Below are 18,809 nucleotides of genomic sequence, written 5' to 3' on the forward strand. Positions count from 1 at the left end.
CTTCTTCTTCTTCTTTTTTTTTTTTTTTTTGAGACGGAGTTTCGGCCTTGTTACCCAGGCTGGAGTGCAATGGCGCGATCTCGGCTCACCACAACCTCCACCTCCTGGGTTCAGGCAGTTCTCCTGCCTCAGCCTCCTGAGTAGCTGGGACTACAGGCACACGCCACCATGCCCAGCTGATTTTTTGTAGTTTTAGTAGAGACGGGGTTTCACCATGTTGACCAGGATGGTCTCGATCTCTTGACCTCGTGATCCACCCGCCTCAGCCTCCCAAAGTGCTGGGATTACAGGCGTGAGCCACCACACCCAGCCCCGCCAAAATTTCATAGTTAGCTGGGTGTAGTGGTGTTCACCTGTAGACTCAGCTGCTAGGGAGGATCACTTGAGCTCGGGAGGTTGAGGCTGTAGTGAGCTATGATTGTAACACTGCACTCCAGCCTAGGCAACAGAGCAAGACATTCTTAAAAAAAGAAAAACCAAAAAAGAATGTGGCATGAGAAGTGTTCCATCCGGTGGCTCTGAGTGTTGGGCATGGGGTGGATGTGAGTTAAGTTGTTGCCTGTGCTTTCTGTCCCAGAACCTTCAGCTGGAACAGAGCCCAAGATCTGATGTCCTGACTTCAGCATTTCTGTAATTCCTCTGTGCTGGTCTCACGTGTGGCAGATTTGGTGTTGCTGCACGCTTCACAGCTCACCAAACTCCGCTTAGTTCATCCAGGTGACTGTGAAATAGGTCAGACTGCCTGTTATGGTCAGCGAGAAGTGATTCTCACCATGGCATCTGGCACCCAGGAACACGCTGGCCTCTCCTAGCCTGACAGAGGCCCAGGTGAGCCTTTACCAGCACAAATGCAATGGGCTCTCCACCTGTGGGCCGGGTAGAGGACACACCCAGGTGGGCCTCTAATAATGATCAGTGGGTGAAGTTAATTCTGACCACAAGTAAGGACCCTGGCAAGGCCTCCCAGGCAGAATGCCAGGCTGAGCAGGCCATGTTATGTGGAAGAGAATGACATAGATACCCACTGTCCCCACAAAATGACAATGACTTTTGTTGCTGTGTTTTACATCATCAAGGTACTTCTCTGAATCTTGCTTTCCCTTAAATACATCGCAAAAATGCCACCAGGCCAGTGAGCAGTGCTCTTAACCCACTCGTTTTAGAGGCTGATGAGGCCAAGAGTATGGATGTGCCATATTTTATTCAATCATTCCCTGAAAAATGGGCATTCGTTTTATTTCCAGGGTTGATTTTTTGTTTCGCCACTGCCAACAATACTGCAAAAATATCCTTTTGTACTTGGGCTATTTTTCTCTTCTGCAGGGTAGTCTCAGGAGTGCTGAGTCAAAGACTGTATGAAATATGACATGGTTACATTATGGAATGGTTTCCAAGTGAAGGTGTAGAACTGCACGTGTAATATACGCTTGTTTGTGTATCGAGCATCTCTGGAAGAACATATGTGACGGGGTGTCCTCACAGGAGGGGACTGGGAGATGACAGGAAGAGTAAGCAGACTACTGTATACCTTTTTTGCACCACTTGAATGTTTTATCACATGCATGTACTGGTTCATTCAAAAAAAGTTTTTTTTTTCAGCCCATGCTCTAAAAACGCTGCAGTGATTCACATGTCCTCCAGCAACCTGGGAGAGGACTGAGTTGAGCTGATTAATGCCCTATATTTTTCTCCTTCAAGGTCATTTCTCCTTTTTCTTTTTTGGAGGGGCCTGGTATGAGCTGAAATGTGTCAAATTTTACTTTCTCATAATCTGCAACACCTCCTATTCTTGGGTAGGAAGAAGGCAAAGTCCCAGAGATGCTAGTTTTGATAACTGGCCTGGCCCAGCACCTCCCAGCAGCACCAGACAGAAACCCAGGCCAGGGTCGAAGCAGGAGGCAACGGGAGCCTGGAGGTCATGCTGTTTTAAACTCACACACAGAGCTGCCCTCACTGGCTGTGTGGACTAGAGTCCCCCAAATGCCCAAAGCCCCTCAGAAAGGGCAAAGGAGGCCAGCAGCAGTGTCTACTGCCTGTGGAACCTGCATTCTCAAGAACAAGGCCAGAAACAAAAAGGAACAGGGCACAAAGAAGGTGGAAGAATCAACTTCATACAAACAAGAGGCCTCTCATTCACTTCCTGCAGGTCCAGCCTCTCTGCGAGGCTGGCCCAGAACCAAAGGACACGCCAACCACTGCTTTCAATCCTCAGGAAAACAAAGCTGATCTAAATGCAGACCTAAAGTGCCCATGAATGGCAGGAAATCCAATGTGATGCACCTGCTGCTGCAAGGTTGTCTGAAACTCTGGACTCACCTGCGGAGCGGGGGAAGGCTGGGAGGAGAATGGACTTGGCTAGATGAGAAAGCAGCTCTGGAGAAGGCAGGGGATGGAAGACATGACAGAATCTCAGGCCAGGTGCGATGGATCCTGCCTGTAATCCCCAGCACTTTGAGAGGCCAAGGTGAGTGGATCAGGAGATCAGGAGTCTGAGACCAGCCTTGCCAAGATGGAGAAACCCCATCTCTACTAAAAATACAAAAATTAGCCGGGCGCAGTGGCAGGCACCTGTAATCCCAGCTACTCAGGAGGCTGAGGCAGGAGAATTGCTTGAACCTGGGAGGCGGAGGTTGCAGTGAGCCGAGATGGCGCCATTGCACTCCAGCCTGGGCGACAGAGCAAGGCTCTGTCTCCAAAAAAAAAAAAAGAAAAGAAAAGAAAAAAGAGTCTCAAAATCAGCAGCAACTCTACATGCTTCAGTTGGTGGACTGAGGTTGGATGCTACTGTTCCACAGCCCAGGAGGGAGATCACTCTGCCTCTCACCCTACGCTCTGGCCTGGGCTAGGCTGGGAACAGGGAAGCCTCCCTGTACAGCACCAGAGCAGGGGCCAGCCTTTACTCAGACGCCTCCCTCCACCTGAAATGCCCTTACCCTTCATCCCTTAAGACTCATGGTAGCTCACACCTGTAATCCCAGCGCTGTGTGACACCAAGGTGGGAGGAACACTTGAGGTCAGGAGTTTCAGATCAGCCTGGGGAACAGTGAGACCCCGTCTCTGCAAAAAATAAAAAAATCAGCCGTACGTGGGGGCGTGTGCCTGTGGTCCCAGCTATCAGGGAAGCTGAGGTTGCTTGAGGCGGGAATGTCAAGGCTGCAGTAAGCCGAGATCACACCACTGCACTTCAGCCTAGGTGACAGAAGAAGACCATGTGTCAAAAAAAAAAAAAAAAAGAAGCAGCCCAGCAAGGATGTGCATTCATGCATTTTGGCTGGAGCAGCCTCTGTGAGTGGGAAAAATGGGAGACAGCCTGTGTCTGTCAGCAGAGATCCAGCAACGATGCAGAGACGTGGGAGAATCCTTCACGTCTCTCCCTTCCCTCATTCTCCACAGCAAGTTCATCAGCAAACCCTGTGGCCGCTACCTCCAAAATACATCCTGAATCATTTTCTTTCTCCTCCCTCTCAGGCCAAGCCACCACCATCGTCTTTCATCTAAATAACTCCATGAGATCCCTCTCTGGTCTCCCTAAGGCCACGCTTCACGCTTAACCTTCCTAGATTCTACTCTCCACCCAGAGCCAGAGGGATTACATCCAACAGGGATTGCCTCCAGCTGCTTTCCAGATTAAAGTTCTTCAACATACCTCTGGCCTCATCATCTTCCTCCATCACCCAAAGGCTCCTGCCACACTGGCTGCCTGATCTTCCAATTTTATTCCTGCCCCAGGGCCTCTGCATATTTGGCTCTAGCTATTCTCAAAGTAGGCTTCCTCAGGGAGGCCTTCCCTGACCACCAAGCTTAGGGAGCTCCTACTTCCATCTATTTTTATTCCTTACAGAGCAGCAACCTTTTCAAGAGATAGGTTCTTGGCCATGCCTGTAATCACAGGCTCATGCTTGTAATCCCAGCTACTCAGGAGGCTGAGACAGGAGAATCACTTGAATCCGGAGGCGGAGGTTGCAGGGAGCCAAGATCATGCTACTGCACTCCAGCCTGATTGACAGAGCCAGAATTCGTCTCAAAAAAAAAAAAAAAAAGAGGTTCTCGCTGTGTCACCTTGGTTGGAGTATAGTGACTTAATTTTAGCTCACTGGAGCCTCGAACTCCTGGGCTACAGTGATCCTCCCACTTCAGCCTCCTAAAGTGCTGGGGTTATAAGCATGAGCCATCATGCTTAGCTCATTTTTCAATTTTTTATGTTCAGTAGAGACAGTCTCATTATATTGCCCAGGCTGGTCTCAAGCTCCTGGGCTTAAGCAATCCTCCTGCCTCAGCTTCCTCAAGTGCTGATATTACAGGGCTGTGTTCTTAATAGCTCTACCAAGGGCAGCTGCTGCTGCGAGGGCATCTGGAGGGAGAGGGCTGAGCAGGGTTATAGACGTCAGTATAAGACATAATTACGAGAGATGGGGAGTGTCAGAGATGAACGGAGAGAGATGGAAACCAATCTCAACAGGAAACAGAAGTTTGATCTCTTGTGTAGCAAACGACTATGAAAAATAAACAAACAGAAGGCTCTCCACTCGCCTTACTCCAACCCACCAAAGCCTCATGCTGGACAGCAGGGCTTTGCGACATGATTAACCATCCATATCACGCTGTCATAGAAAACCAGACCCTGTCCTCCTGGCTACTGGGAAAGTCCCCAAAGCAGATGGGGAAGCAGTGTGGCGATGTGGCCAGGGGGCGCCATCTTGGTAGTCAGCTAGAGCCGGGATCAGATCACAGCTCTGCGGCTTAGCAGCGTGGGACCTGTGGCTGGGTACTAGCCCATTCTGAATATACCGAGCTTCCTCATCAGTAACATGGTGGGAGTAGTAATATCCACCCTCAATAGGGCTGTTGGGAGGGTTAAATGAGGTAAAAGCAATCGAGCAGTTGGCAAAGTGACTGGCACAGAAGGACCCTAAAAGCACATGGGCAAAGCTGTTATTACAACCGAAATACTGAAGAAATAAATGACATTCTCAACTCCTCATGTCTGAGAAGGTCTCTTGGGCAAACTGGACTCAGCATACAGCCTAAGTGATGGGTCCCTCCAACGGAGAGTGCCTTCACGCTGGAAGTTTCCTTCTCTCTCTACCTATTCTCCATGGAGTAACAGTCCAGAACAAGTCACCCAAGCAAGGACAGACGGATCCCAGACAGCTGGAGAAACGTGTGGAGCAGGCAACCTCCTCAGTGCTTCACAGGCAGAGCCCAGCAGAAGAGACCTAGCTAGTATCTCTTTGAAAAAGGAACGTGGCAGGCATGGTGGCTCATGCCTGTAATCTCAGCACTTTGGGAGGCTGAACTGGGAAGACTGTTTGAGGCCAGGAGTTCAAGACTAGCTGGGCAAGATAGGGAGACCCTGTGTCTACCAAAAAAATTTTAGAAATTAGCAAGGTATGGTGGCATGCACCTGTAGTCACAGCTACTCAGGAGGCTGAGGCAGAAGCATTGCTTGGGCCCAGGAATTCAAGGCTGCAGTGAGCTATGATCCCCTCACTGTACTTCTGTGTCTAAAGAAAAAAAAAAGAAAGAATGAAAAAGGAAGAGGGGTAAAGTGAGAGTTTGGGCCAGGCACAGTGGCTCACGCTTGTAATCCCAGCATGTGGGGAGGCCGAGGACAAGGTCGGGAGATTGGGACCATCCTGGCCAACATGGTGAAACCCTGTCTCTACTAACAATACAAAAATTACCTGGGCATGGTGGCCCGTGCCTGTAATCCCAACTACTTGGGAGGCTGAGGCAGGAGAATAGCTTTAACCTGAGAGTTGGATGTTGCAGTGAGCCGAGATTGTGTCACTGCACTCCAGCCTGGAGACAGAGCAAGACTCTGTCTCAAAAAAAAAAAAAAAATTGGGGGGACGGGGGGAGAATTTTAACAGCTTAAAAGGCAGCTTAAAAGGGTGATTTCTCACCTCTTCCCCAATCAGAACAGCAGTGGGCCTTGCAGTTCTTCATTTCTTAGAGTCCATGAAAGGAGGGCCAGGCCTCTGGGGTCCTGAGGTCTACATCTGTAACAGGAGGATAACATTCACTCTTCAGACTCACTCACTTTCATTCCGCATGCACTCATTAAGCAGCTGCTATGGGCCATGCACTGCTCTAGATGCTGGGGATACAGAAACAAACAAATCAGACAAAAATCCCTGCCTTTGCAGAGCTCACATTCCAAGGAGGATGGTGTAGAAAGCAAACAAATACATAACATCAGACCATGATAAATGCCAGGAAGAAAAATAAAGCAGAAGACAGAGTCAGGGAGGGCCATTTTAGACAGGATGCTGAGGAAGGCCTTTGGGAGGTGGTGTCGCAGATACCTCAATAAAGTAAATCATGCATGCACACACGCAAACATACTTACACACATATAGCCAAGAACACAGTGCCTGCTATAGAAAACTAAGGTGATCTAATTTGACAGTTAACAGTGCTATCTCAGCTCACGCCTGTAATCCCAGCACTTTGGGAGGCTGAGGCAGGCAGATCACGAGGTCAGGAGTTTGAGACTAGCCTGATCAACATGATGAAACCTGTCTTTACTAAAAATACAGAAAATTAGCACACTCTAATCCCAGCTACTCAGGAGCCTGAGAAAGGAGAATCGCTTGAACCTGGGAGGCAGAGGTTACAATGAGTCAAGATCATGCCACTGCACTCCAGCCTGGGCAACAGGGTGAGCTCCGTCTCAAGACAAACAAAAAAAGGAGTGCTCTCTCAGGGTATGCTTGTTAAGCAAAAAACAAAGGCAGAAGAATAATTAATAACAATAATAATTAATAATAATAAAGAGAGCTCCAGGGCTTGCACTAGAATCTTCACAAAACCTGTACTCTCTCCACATTTTCCAAAATGTGACCCCTGAGAATTACAAATACATGATTCATTTTTTCTTTTTTTCAGATAGAGTCTTGCTCTGTTGCACCGTGCTGGAGTGCAATGGTGTGATCTTGGCTCACAGCAATCTCCGCCTCCCAAGTTCAAGCAATTCTCCTGCCTCAGCCTCCAGAGTAGCTGGGATTACAGGTGCACACCACCACGCCCAGCTAATTTTTGTATTTTTAGTAGAGATGGGGTTTCACCATGTTGGCCAAGCTGGTCTTGAACTCCTGACCTCAAATGATCTGCCTGCCTTGGTCTCCCAAAATTCTGGGATTACAGGCGTGAGCCACCATGCTCTTTTCATTTTCTGGCTTAGCAGCACACACCAGACACGGAAGGCCCCTCCTATCAGGGCCTTACTCCACCTTCCCAGCTGCAAGGTATTCCACTGCACAGACAAACCCAGCCGATTCCTCTAGTGCCCTATTAAGGCACATACAAGCCATTTCCCCTCTACTGCTCTGAAAAGCACTGCTGTAATGAACAACTTTGAACAAAGATCATGCCTCACACTTGGGAACATCTGTAGGTGAAGCTTCCTAGAAGTGGAGCTGCTGGGGCGAAGGATGGGTGTGTGCCGGCTCAGACTCAAAGGAGTGGCCAGAGTCCCCTCCAAAGTGACAGTTCTGCTTTCCCTCCCACTAGCTCCAGAGAAGCCTGCCTGGCCCCCCACACCCTTGCATCACAGCCCACAGCGTGTGCACATGCCCTTCCAAGAAGTGCAAAGTAGTATCTCAGCATGATTTTAATTGGCATTTCTCTTACTATGCCCAGAGTCAGGTATCTTTCCATGTATCTGAGAGGCACTTCCTGTTTCTACGGATGCCACCCATGTCAGTGTGGGGGACTGTCATCTCCCTGGACAGTATTCTCATGCCAATATTCAAAGCCCTCCTACCTTTCTTGCCCTCTCCCCTCTCTTATGCACCCCACTCTCTATACTGTAAAAGCCGTGAGGCCCCACACCCTGCAAAGCCTGCAAGGTCAAGTATGATTGGCTCTGTCTGCTTCCTGCACCTTCTACGGCTCCACTCCCTTCTCACTCACGCTGCTTCATGTCTGGGCCTTTCAGTTCTTCCAGACTGGCTCTACCCACCTCAGGGTCTTTTTATATATTCAGTCCCCAACCCCTACCCTGGACTCACCCCTGCCACCACCACTCCCTTAGACTGGCAAACTCCTACTGATGCTCTCAGCCTCAGCATCACCTCCCCAACTAGTTACATGACTTGGCACCCAGTTTTTTTCCTCCACCATTCACTGCCTGTTTATTTGGGCGCTTTTTTTTTTCTTTTAGACAGCATCTCACTGTCGCCCAGGCTGGAGTGCAGTGGCGGGATCATAGCTCAACCTCCCAGGCTTAAACAATCATCCCACCTCAGCCTCCTAAGTAGTTGGGACCACAGGTGTGGACCACAATGCCTGGCTAGTTTTTGTATTGTTTGTAGAGATGGAGTTTCAGCATGTTGTCTGGGCTGGTCTCGAAGTCCTGGCCTGAAGCAGTCTGCCCACCTCAGCCTCGCACAGTGCCAGGATTCCTAGCTGAGTGATTCAGACAAGTCACTGTGCTCCATTTTCCTTTTCTCCTTATGTTACTACTATCACTTCATTCATTCCCTTAGCAATGTTTAGTAAGGTGCATATTTGGTGGAAAGGGCCATACCTTTAACAAAACAGACTTGGTTCCTGCCTTTATGGAGCTGACATTAAAGGGAGGGGGATGTTCTGATCAGGTCAGCTGAGTAGCTCAGGAAAGAAGGGTGGGGTGGGCTTCGGAGCAGGCCCTTGGGAGTGTGTTGAATCAGACACCTGAAAGAGGAGTCGGCATCAGCCAGGCCACAAGAGGTGGGGTAGCAGGAGCATGGCAGGAGAGCCAAGAAAGCAGCCCAGGAGCAAGGAACAGACATCGTGCCTTCAAGGGGCAAGGAGCAGACATCGTGCATTCAAGGAGCACAAGCCCGGCAGGGCACAGGGATCCGCAGGATGAGGTAAGGGAGGGCGGCAGGCAGGGCCAGAGCACACAGGGTCTGGGGGGCCACAATGAAGAGCTGGCCATCCTATAAGGAGCTGCAATGAGATTTCAGTATCACTATGGTCAAGAAGTGTAGCCCAACTGCTGTCCGTTGGCATCCTGCTTAAATGATGGCAGTTTAGAGGTCCTAGGAAGATGTTACAGTAAGCACGTGGCAAGGAACAGGAGGGCAATGACCTCATCCCTGCCTGTAGCTGATTGGCTGGGAGTGGGTGGGGGGCACCTGACCCAGCTAAGCCTGTTACAAGAACCCCTTCCTTGGCCCCGGTTAGTCCAGAGGAGACATTCTCCCCTCCTAGGGTTGTTTTGGACTTGGGCTGAGAGAACATGGGGTGGGCTGACTGTCTTTGGGGGGCTTGTACTGCAAGGTATACTGCTCAGCAGTCTGTGATGTCCAGGCTTCCCGTCTAGTAGAAGAAAAAGGAGAAAGAGAAACTGAATATTAGAGAATGAATAATGCAGATCTAAAGGTAGGGAGTGAACAAGTGAGGAAGAGAATGCAGATACAGTGGCATGCGTGTCCTGGATATTCCAATCCCAGCACCCAGCCTCCTCTTCCCCTATGGGAGGTTTTGCAACTAGCCTGCTAGTGTGAGCTCACCCCTATTATTAGTGATTGGTTTGGGGAAGATCACATGACTAGTGCTAGGTCCAATAAGAGAGGAACTCTGAGGTTTTGCATGATGGTTAGGGGATAGATACCCTCTCTAACACTCAAGACAGGGATAAGGACACAGGCCTGAACAGGTGCTGGCAGCTGGTGTCCAACTTTCAGGGGAACCAGGTTTGAGGGTGACACTGACATCAGAGGGAACAATCAAGAGACAGAAAGAAAATGGGTCACTGGCAATAGCCCCAGGCTCCTGGACCAGCCAGCCTAGACATCTGCCCCACCTCTGGGCTTTCCAGTGGAAGGAGCCAATCCTTTCCCCTAAAATTTATGTCTGTTTGAGTTGGTGTTTCTGCTACTTGCAACCAAGGAACTGACTGGTCATGAGGCTTTGCTTCAGGTCCCTGGGCTGCCCCAGCAGCCTCTGGTTAAATGCTCACTTTTTGCCTAAATTGCTGCAATATAGGAATTTGGCAAATGACTCAACTTGTCCACCCCTCCCCCTCTAGAATGGGGATAATTATATACACTTGATTGAGCTGTTAAATGGATTAAAAATGATTTAAAGACTGTCTAGCACATTGTAAATTCTCAGCACGTTAGCAATTATTATTCGAAAGTACTGAAGGGTGGCTGAAAAGTCCCAATCCCAGGGAGCAATCAGCCACACCCCTCCCCCCATCTTGTTTGTGGTCCCTTTGTTCAGATCAGCAAGTCCCTTCTTCACAAACAGTCCCAGAGAACAGCTAGCCCAGTTTCTGTCAGAAGGGTAGCAAATCTGGCCTGGGAGTAGGGATGGGGGGTGGATCTGAAATGAAAGAGATTTGACTCAACTTCTCCGGTAGCTGGGTGGTAGAGGAAGCCCTCATGAGCTCATTTCTCCATCAGATACAAGCTGGGGTCTAAAGTTTCAAAACACAGGCTGGGGCACGCTGGCACAGTCCCGAGAGAGGACAAAGGAAAGAGCCGAGATGGAGGAGAAACGGCGACACGGCAGGTTCCACAGCGAGGAGGCTCCCGGGCTGGATTCCAGCCACATCCGCTCTCTGGACAGCTATGAGGCTGCAGGAACAAGGGACCCCGCCACGTCTGTATTTACAGCTGGGAACTGGCAGTGGCACGGGAAACTCGGAAATAAACTCCAGTCAGGAAGTGAGAAGTGCAAGATGCTTCCATAGCAACGCCCATCTGGGGATCCCCGCCCACAGCTGGAATCATTCAGAAGCGGGGCTTATCGAGAGATGTACACCAAATTCATGTTTTCCATTTGCACCCAGAATATGACACTTAAACTATACTTCCTTGGGGAGCCTCTGTGAATAATCCCCCTGTACTACAGCTCAAAAAATCCCATTCTTCTGCAGAGCACTCAGAACACATGACTTATTCATATGGCTATGTGGTTCTTGTGTTTTCTCCCTGGCTCCTCCACCAGGGAGGAGCTGTGCCTGCCTTCCTTATTGGTGCCTGGCCCAGAGTAGGGTCTTCAGTCAATGTTTACCATAAACTCTCCTGTTTTAGTTTTAGTTTTATTTTATTTTTTCAGATGTAGTCTCACTCTGTCACCCAGGCTGGAGTGTATGATCTCGGCTCACTGCAACCTCCACCTCCTGGGTTCAAGCAATTCTCATGCCTCAGCTTCCTAAGTAGCTGGGACTACAGGGGTATGCCTCCACACTCGGCTAATTTTTTTGTATTTTTAGTAGAGATCGGGTTTCACCAGGCTGATCATGCTGGTCTCAAACTCCTGGCTTCAAGTGATCTGCCTGCCTTGGCCTCCCAAAGTGCTGGAATTACAGACGTGAGCCACCGTGCCCCACCAGTACACCAATGTAACAGCAGCATTATTCACTATAACCAAAAGGCGGAAGCATCACAAGTGTCCATCAACAAACAGATAAGCAAAGTGTCACATACATATCATTATTATTTAGCCTTAACTATGAACTGAAATATTATTTAGCCTTCAAAAGGAAGGAAGTTCTGATACATACAACATGAATGAACCTTAAAGACATACTAAGTGAAATATGACAGTCACAAAAGGACAAATACTGGATTCCACTCACAGGAGAGACAGCCGTCAATCTCATGGAGACGGAAAATAGAAAGGTGGCTGCCAAGGACTGGGGGTTTGGGGATGGAGAATATTGTTTTTCAAATACAGAGTTTCAGTTTGCAAGATGAAAAATGTTCTGTGCATGGATGGATGATGACAGCTGCACAACCATGTGAATGTACTGAATGCCACTGAACTGCACACTTAAGGTACATTTTTTTTGGTAGGTGTATTTATCAGTAAACAACTGGTCATAATATGAGAAAATTAAACACCTGACTTCTAGATTACCAAATCAGCTGTGTGTATTTTCTTTTTTACAGTTTCCTTTTACAGTTTCCTGACAAATAAAAACTGTTTAGGCCGGGCGTGGTGGCTCACTCCTGTAATCCCAGCACTTTGGGAGGCTAAGACGGGTAGATCGCCTGAGGTCAGGAGTTCGAGACCAGCCTGGCCAACATAGTGAAACCCTGTCTCTACTAAAAATATAAAAAATTAACTGGGCGTGGTCGCACATGCCTGTAATCCCAGCTACTTGGGAGGCTGAAGCAGGAGAATCAATTGTAACCAGGAGGCAGAGGTTGCAGTGAGCCAAGATATCGCGCCACTGCACTCCAGCCTGGGCAACAAGAGTAAGATTCTGTCTCAAAAAAAAAAACAAAAAAAACCTATTTATACTTAAAGTATGCAACTTGTATATACGTATACATTATGAGAGAATCACCACAATCAAGCTAGAGCTAATTATAAAATAGAAAAAAATGGCCAGGCATGGTGGCTCACGCCTATAATCCCAGCACTTTGGGAGATGAAGGCAGGTGCATCACGAGGTCAGGAGTTCAAGACCATCCTGGCCAATATGGTAAAACCCTGTCTGTACTAGAAATACAAAAATTAGCCGGGTATGATGGCAGGCGCCTATAGTCCCAGCTACTTGGGAGGCTAAGGCAGAAGAAGCTTGAACCCAGGAGGCGGAGGTTGCAGTGAGCCGAGACCATGCCACTGCACTCCAACCTGGGTGACAGAGCGAGACTCTGTCTCAAAAAAATAAAAAAGAAAAAAATTTATGTTACCCATATTGTGCCACAATAAAACTTTTAAATGGTTAAATGGTAAATTTCATGTTATGTATATTTTATCATAATTAAAAAGTACTAAAAAAACTGCAGGGCCAGGCACGGTGGCTCACACCTGTGATCTCAGCATTTTGGGAGGCTGAGGTGGCAGGATTGCTTGAGCCCAGGAGTTTGAGACCATCCTGAGCAACACAGCAAGACCCAGTCTCTGTGAATAATAAAATACATTAGCCAGGCATGGTGGGGCATGCCTGTGGTCATAACTATTTGGGAGGCTGAGGCAGGAGGATCACCTTTGCTAAGAGGTTGAGGCTGAAGTGAGCTACGATTGCCCCACTGCACTCCAGCCTGGGAGACAGGGCAAGACCCTGTTTCAAAAAATTTTTTTTAAGTTTTTAAAAATCTGGTTCTTTCTCAAGATCAGAAGAACTACAAATGAATTAGAGTTCTCTCATCTCAAGAGAAAGATGGGAGAGAACATGAATATCTAGAACAAGATTGGGCAGGTGGAGGAATGGAGGTTGAGGGATCATCTTTGATATCAAGAACTTTCTGAGTAGAAATGTTATAGGCCTCTAGTACACCTTGAGGAAGGTTGGGGTGTAAACTTCTTTGGGCACTCAAACATTAAGCAGAGAGCTTTATTCTTAACTCCACTCAACCTCCCCAGAAGCCAAGCTCCTGTGATTTCTTAACTTTTTAACATTTTTCCTGTTTATGAAAGTAGTATATATTTTATAAATATAGATATACACATACATTTATGTTCCAAAAAACTTGGAACATAAATGTACAAAGAAGACTATAAAGTTACCCATACTCTCCCCACCAAAGGGTAACCACTGTGAAGATGTTGATTCATTTCCTTCCAGTCTCTTTTTTTTCTCCAGCATGAGTGTGTATACAGAGAAGTAGAGAAGAGACATTTTCCCCCTTTAAAGTCTTTTGCATGCCCAAGCATGAGAAAAGAAGAAAAAAAAAGTCTTTTGCCCCTGCTTTCCTAGGAGATTTTGAACATCGAGTGAAAAATAATATTTTTCAATGGTGAAATTAAGCCTATTTCTTCAAACCATGGACTGCCGGGGAAAAACGTGCTTCCCTCTTCCTCTCCTCCAATTTCTGCTTCCATCTGAACCACTATTTATAGACCAATGGTTTTTCTTTCCTTTCCTTTTTTTTTTTTTAAGATAGAGTCTATCTGCTCACTCTGTTGCCCAGGTTGGAGTACAATGGGGTGCTCGGTTCAAGCGATTCTCCTGCATCAGCCTCCAAAGTAGCTGGGATTACAGGCACCCACCACCCTGCCCAGCTAATTTTTTATATTTTTAGTAGATACAGATTTCACCATTTTGTCCAGGTTGGTGTCGAACTCCTGACCTCAGGTGATCCACCCGTCTTGGCCTCCCAAAGTGCTGGGATTACAGGCGTGAGCCATTGTGCCCAGCTGACCAAGATTCTTAATCCTAACTGTGCTTGCCCATTACAACAGGATACAGTAATAGTGTCATAGCCACTACTAATTGAGGAACAACTACAGAAGAGGCAGTTTCAAACACTTTAAAAAATGGTGTCTAATTTAATCCTTAAATCCTATGAGGCAGGTACTATCATTTTACAGATGAGGAAACTGAGGCACAGAGAAGTTAAGCAACTTTCTCAAGGTCACATGGCCATTAAGGGGGGGGGGCGGGATTTGAATCCAAGGACATCTGGCCCCAGGTACCTTCTTTCCCCTGGTCCACACTGCTTAAGACCCTGGCAGTCATGACCAAGTATAAGCTTCATTCAGGGCTAAGTTCCCAGTGTCCCTATCACCAGGTTTGTCATGATTTTTCATACTTCTCTCCAGACTCATCCTGCTTCCTAAAGGAAATGAGAAATTACTGGAATTCAGCAGAAGTGAGACAGCCGGAAGCTACAGCTGACCACACGCACATGTGGGTCTCCCACTGGGCTACCCAAGAAACATTCTTAAACGATGACCTTTCTGGAGCAACCAGGGGTCAGTTTCTGGGTGGATCGCCCGCCTGGACCGAGACCCACCCAGTGCCAGATGGACTGCAGAGGCCACTCCCTGACGTCCACAGGCAGCGGAATGGAGAGCAGGTCGAGCACTGGAAAACTCAGCCCACAACCCACTTCCATGTGCAAATGGAGAGAAGGCTGGGGGCGGCCGCCTGTTTAACAAGGATGGGCAAGGACTACTCATGTGTGTCCAGGAGCGGGCCTGGAGTTAATATTTAGTCACTGTGGAAGACTGGCCAGTTACTTTTTTTTTTTTTTTTTTTTCTTTTTGAGACACAATCTCCTCTGTTTCCCAGGCTGGAGTGCAGTGGCGCGATCTCAGCTCACTGCAACCTCCACCTCCCTGGTTCAAGCAATTCCCCTGCCTCAACCTCCTGAATAGCTGGGATTACAGGTGCTGGCCACCACGCCTGGCTAATTTTGGCCAGCTATATTTTTGCTGTCATTACACAGGTCCTGGAGAAGAGCAGCTTGAGGCTCCCTCCACCCTACGGTAAAACCAGGCCCACCAGCGAGAGGGATCCCAGGTGTCAATCACTGGGGGGTTTGGTCTCCTCCTCCTCAGAAGAAAAGAGATGAGAAATTGATGCTTTGGCCTGAAATCCACTATCTGTCCAGCTGCTGAACCAGAAAAGGTCTCCCCACAAAGGGGATCACTGGAGCAAATGACGGGGTGAATGGAGAGTTTGAAGGTGGTCATTTACCCATCACTACCCTGACTACCCTGGCTAGGGACCTTCCCAACTGCCTGTGGGCAGCAGGATTGCAGTGCTTTTCAGTCACACAATGTGTGTGTGTGTGCGTGTGTGCGTGTGTCCGTGTGTGTGTGTGAGAGAGAGGGAGAGAGAGAGAGAGAAGGCTGGTTCTTGTTCTGTTGACATAATTAAAAAAAAAAAGAAAAGGCTGGGCATGGTGATTCACGCACTGAGGCAGGTGGATCACAAGGTCAAGAGATTGAGACCAAACAACATGGTGAAACCCTGTCTCTACTAAAAATACAAAAATTAGCTAGGCATGGTGGCATGTGCCTGTAGTCCCAGCTACTCAGTAGGTTAAAGCAGGAGAATCGCTTGAACTGGAAAGGTGGAGGTTGCAGTGAGCAGAGATCCCACCACCGCACTCCAGCCTGGAGACAGAGCTAGACTCAGTCTAAAAAAAAAAAAATTGCTAAAACAGTAGGGAGCAAGGTGAAACAAACTCTCATGTACCCAAAAATCATGAAGCATTTTAAAGCAAATACCAGATATCATCTCATTTCCACTTTATGCATTTCCATTTGCAGCTCTGAAAAACATGGACATTTTCCTACATGTCCATAATATTAGGCTGGTTCCATTACTGATCAAAATTACTATGTCCCACCACATGCTCCTGGAAAAAATTATTATGAATTCTTTCCTAGAAGATAAGACACAGGACTGGCAGAAGAACAAGGAAATGGGTCATCTCAGCCTGCAGTAATAGAGTAATGCCTTTCTGGAGTGACTCTTGGCAATACAAATCCAAAAAGGTTTAATAAACCGTGAGTCGCTTCTGACTCAGCTCTTCCATTCATGCACTCATCACAAAAATACTTACTGATGTCTACCATGTGCCTGGCAGTGCCCTAAGCATTCTTCTCTCTGGTACAGATGTGGAAACTAAGGCACAGAGAGGTAAAGCCACTTGCCCAGGGTTATCCAACTCTTATAAGCCACAGCTGGGATTTGAATCCAAGCAGTTCAGGTTTAAATGGCAACACTAGATCCTGGCAAGGTGCCATTTGGGGCCTTCTACCAATTGGGAGACCAGTACTCTAGGTTCCAAAGACCACTCTCTCTTTTTCTTTGAGATAGAGCCTCACTCTGTTTTCCAGGCTGGAGTGCAGCGGCGCAATCTCAGCTCACTGTAACCTCCGTCTCCCGGGTTCAAGCAATTCTCATGCCTCAACCTCCCAAGTAGCTGGGATTACAGGCATGTGCCACCATGCCTGGCTAATTTTTGTATTTTTAGTAGAGACTGGGTTTCACCATGTTGTCCAGGCTGGTCTCAAACTTGTGACGTCAAGTGATCCTCCTGCCTCAGCCTCCCAAAGTGCTGGGATTATAGGTATGAGCCACCACACCTAGCCCAAAGAGCATTCTCTAACAGTACTGGTGAATGCCTACCATGTGGAATCTTCCCAAACCCTATGTATGGGGCAGGGATGATTACATTAGTCCCACTTTTCACACAAGAAAACTAAAGCACAGAAGATGAAGGTATCTATTAAAAGTTGTACATATACTTGTGGATATTATGTTGTATATCTAGTATCCCTGCCTCATCTTCCCCCACTTACTCTAAAATACCACCTTCTTGGATAGGCATACGATGCAATTGGAATATTCTCTGGGGCTGGTATAAAAATACTGAGGATTGGCCAGGTGCAGTGGCTCATGCCTGTAATCCCAGCATTTTGGGAGGCTGAGGCAGTCAGATCACTTGAGGTCAGGAGTATCAGACCAGCCTCACCAACATGGTGAAATCCCATCTCTACTAAAAATACAAAAACTAGCCGGGCGTGGTTGCGGGTGTCTGTAATTCCAGGTAATTGGGAGGCTGAGGCAGAGAGAATTGCTTGAATTCGGGAGGCAGAGGGTGTAATGAGCTGAGATGGGACCAGTGCATTCCAGCCTGGGCCACAGAACAAGACTCTGTTGGACTCTGCTGCACTGCAAGGATGGCGGTGGAGGATTGTGGAGATGTTGGTCAAAGTACATAAAGTTTCGGTTAGGAGAAATAAGCTCAAAAGAGCTACTGTTCATCATGGTAGCAACAATTACCAACAATACATTGCATAATCCAAAATTGCTGAGAGAGTAGACTTTAGGTGTTCTCACTACAAAAAAAAATAAGTGAGGTAATGCATTATGTTAAATGGCTTGACCCAGCCATTCTAAAAGGTACACATATATCAAAACAGCATGTTGTACACCATAAATATATGTAATGTTTAATTATCAATTAAAAAAAACAAAGGCTGGGCTCCCATCTGTAATTTCAGCTACTTGGGAGGCTGAGGAGGAAGGATCATTCATGCCCAGGAGGTTAAGGCTGCAGTGAGCTGTGATCAAACCACTACACTCCAGCCTGGATAACAGAGCAAGACCGTCTCTAAATAAATAAATACTGGCTGGGTGTAGTGGCTCATGCTTGCAATCCCAGCACTTTGGTTGGCCAAGGCAGGAGGATCTCTTGAGGCCAGGAGTTTGAGACCAACCCTGGCAATGCAGTGAGACCGCATCTCTATACACATACACACCCAAAAAATTTAAAAATTAGACAGGCATGGTGGTGCACGCCTGTAGTCCTAGTTACTTGGAGGCTGAGGTGGGAAGATTGTTTGAGGCCAGGAGTTCAAGGTTACAGTGAACTATGATCAATGCCCTTCACCCCAGGCTGGGTGACAGAGCTAAATCCGGTCTCAGAACAAAACAAACCACTGAAGACTATAAATCCTCTTTCCACTGAGTTGATAAAACAGGAGGATCTGTACCCAAGTCTAGCCTGCTGGCACAGCGAAGCCAAGGAGAGCCACAGTGGCATGTGTGAGCCCCATACTCGAATTGTGTCTGAAGCTCCCCTCCTATAGACTCCCACTTTCGGAGGCCAAGGTGGGAGGGTCATTTGAGGCCAGGAGTTCAATACCAGTCCAGGCAACATAGCAAGACGTCCACCTCTATAAAAAATTTTAAAAAAAACTTAGACAGGTGTGGTGGTGCACACTTGTGGTCCCAGCTTCTTGGAAGGTCGAAATAGGACTGCTTGAGCCTAGGAATTCCTGCCTGCAGTCAGCTATGATCGCACAACTGCACTCCATTCCAGGCGATGGAGCAAGACCCATTTCTAAAAAAAATGAAAATAACAATTTTCCTGCTATGCATTGAAATAAAAGTACAGCTATTAAAACGCTTAAAGTGTTTATTCACACAGCACCTTGAACAATCTGGTGGAATCCTCTGACCTTGGGAAACTTGTTGGGTGGCAAGACAACATCACACCCGGTCAATGCGCTCCTATCCACTCCTTTGCACGCTCTCTCACATACATTCTGGAAACACAAAGGTTCAGATGCTAGCTCTGAACAAGCCCTCCAGAGGAGGAGCTCTCCACAGA

At 47.6% G+C, this 18,809-nt stretch overlaps 1 protein-coding gene across 7 annotated transcripts in view; it reads right to left on the minus strand.

Moving 5' to 3' along the window:
- SIPA1L3 (signal induced proliferation associated 1 like 3) overlaps positions 1-18,809 on the minus strand; it is a 294,007-nt gene that overhangs the window by 188,147 nt on the left and 87,051 nt on the right. For 2 of the 7 annotated variants that reach the window (XM_032248944.1, XM_032248946.1), the window contains exon 2: positions 5,907-6,002. The exons of the other annotated variants lie outside the window; for them this stretch is intronic. The gene's annotated coding sequence lies outside the window, so the exon portion shown is untranslated. The remainder of the gene's footprint in view (positions 1-5,906; positions 6,003-18,809) is intronic. 7 annotated transcript variants of the gene reach the window in all.

This window comes from Sapajus apella, unplaced genomic scaffold (assembly GCF_009761245.1).
Source record: "Sapajus apella isolate SASKATOON/1434 unplaced genomic scaffold, GSC_monkey_1.0 scaffold68, whole genome shotgun sequence".
Lineage (NCBI taxonomy): Eukaryota > Metazoa > Chordata > Mammalia > Primates > Cebidae > Sapajus > Sapajus apella.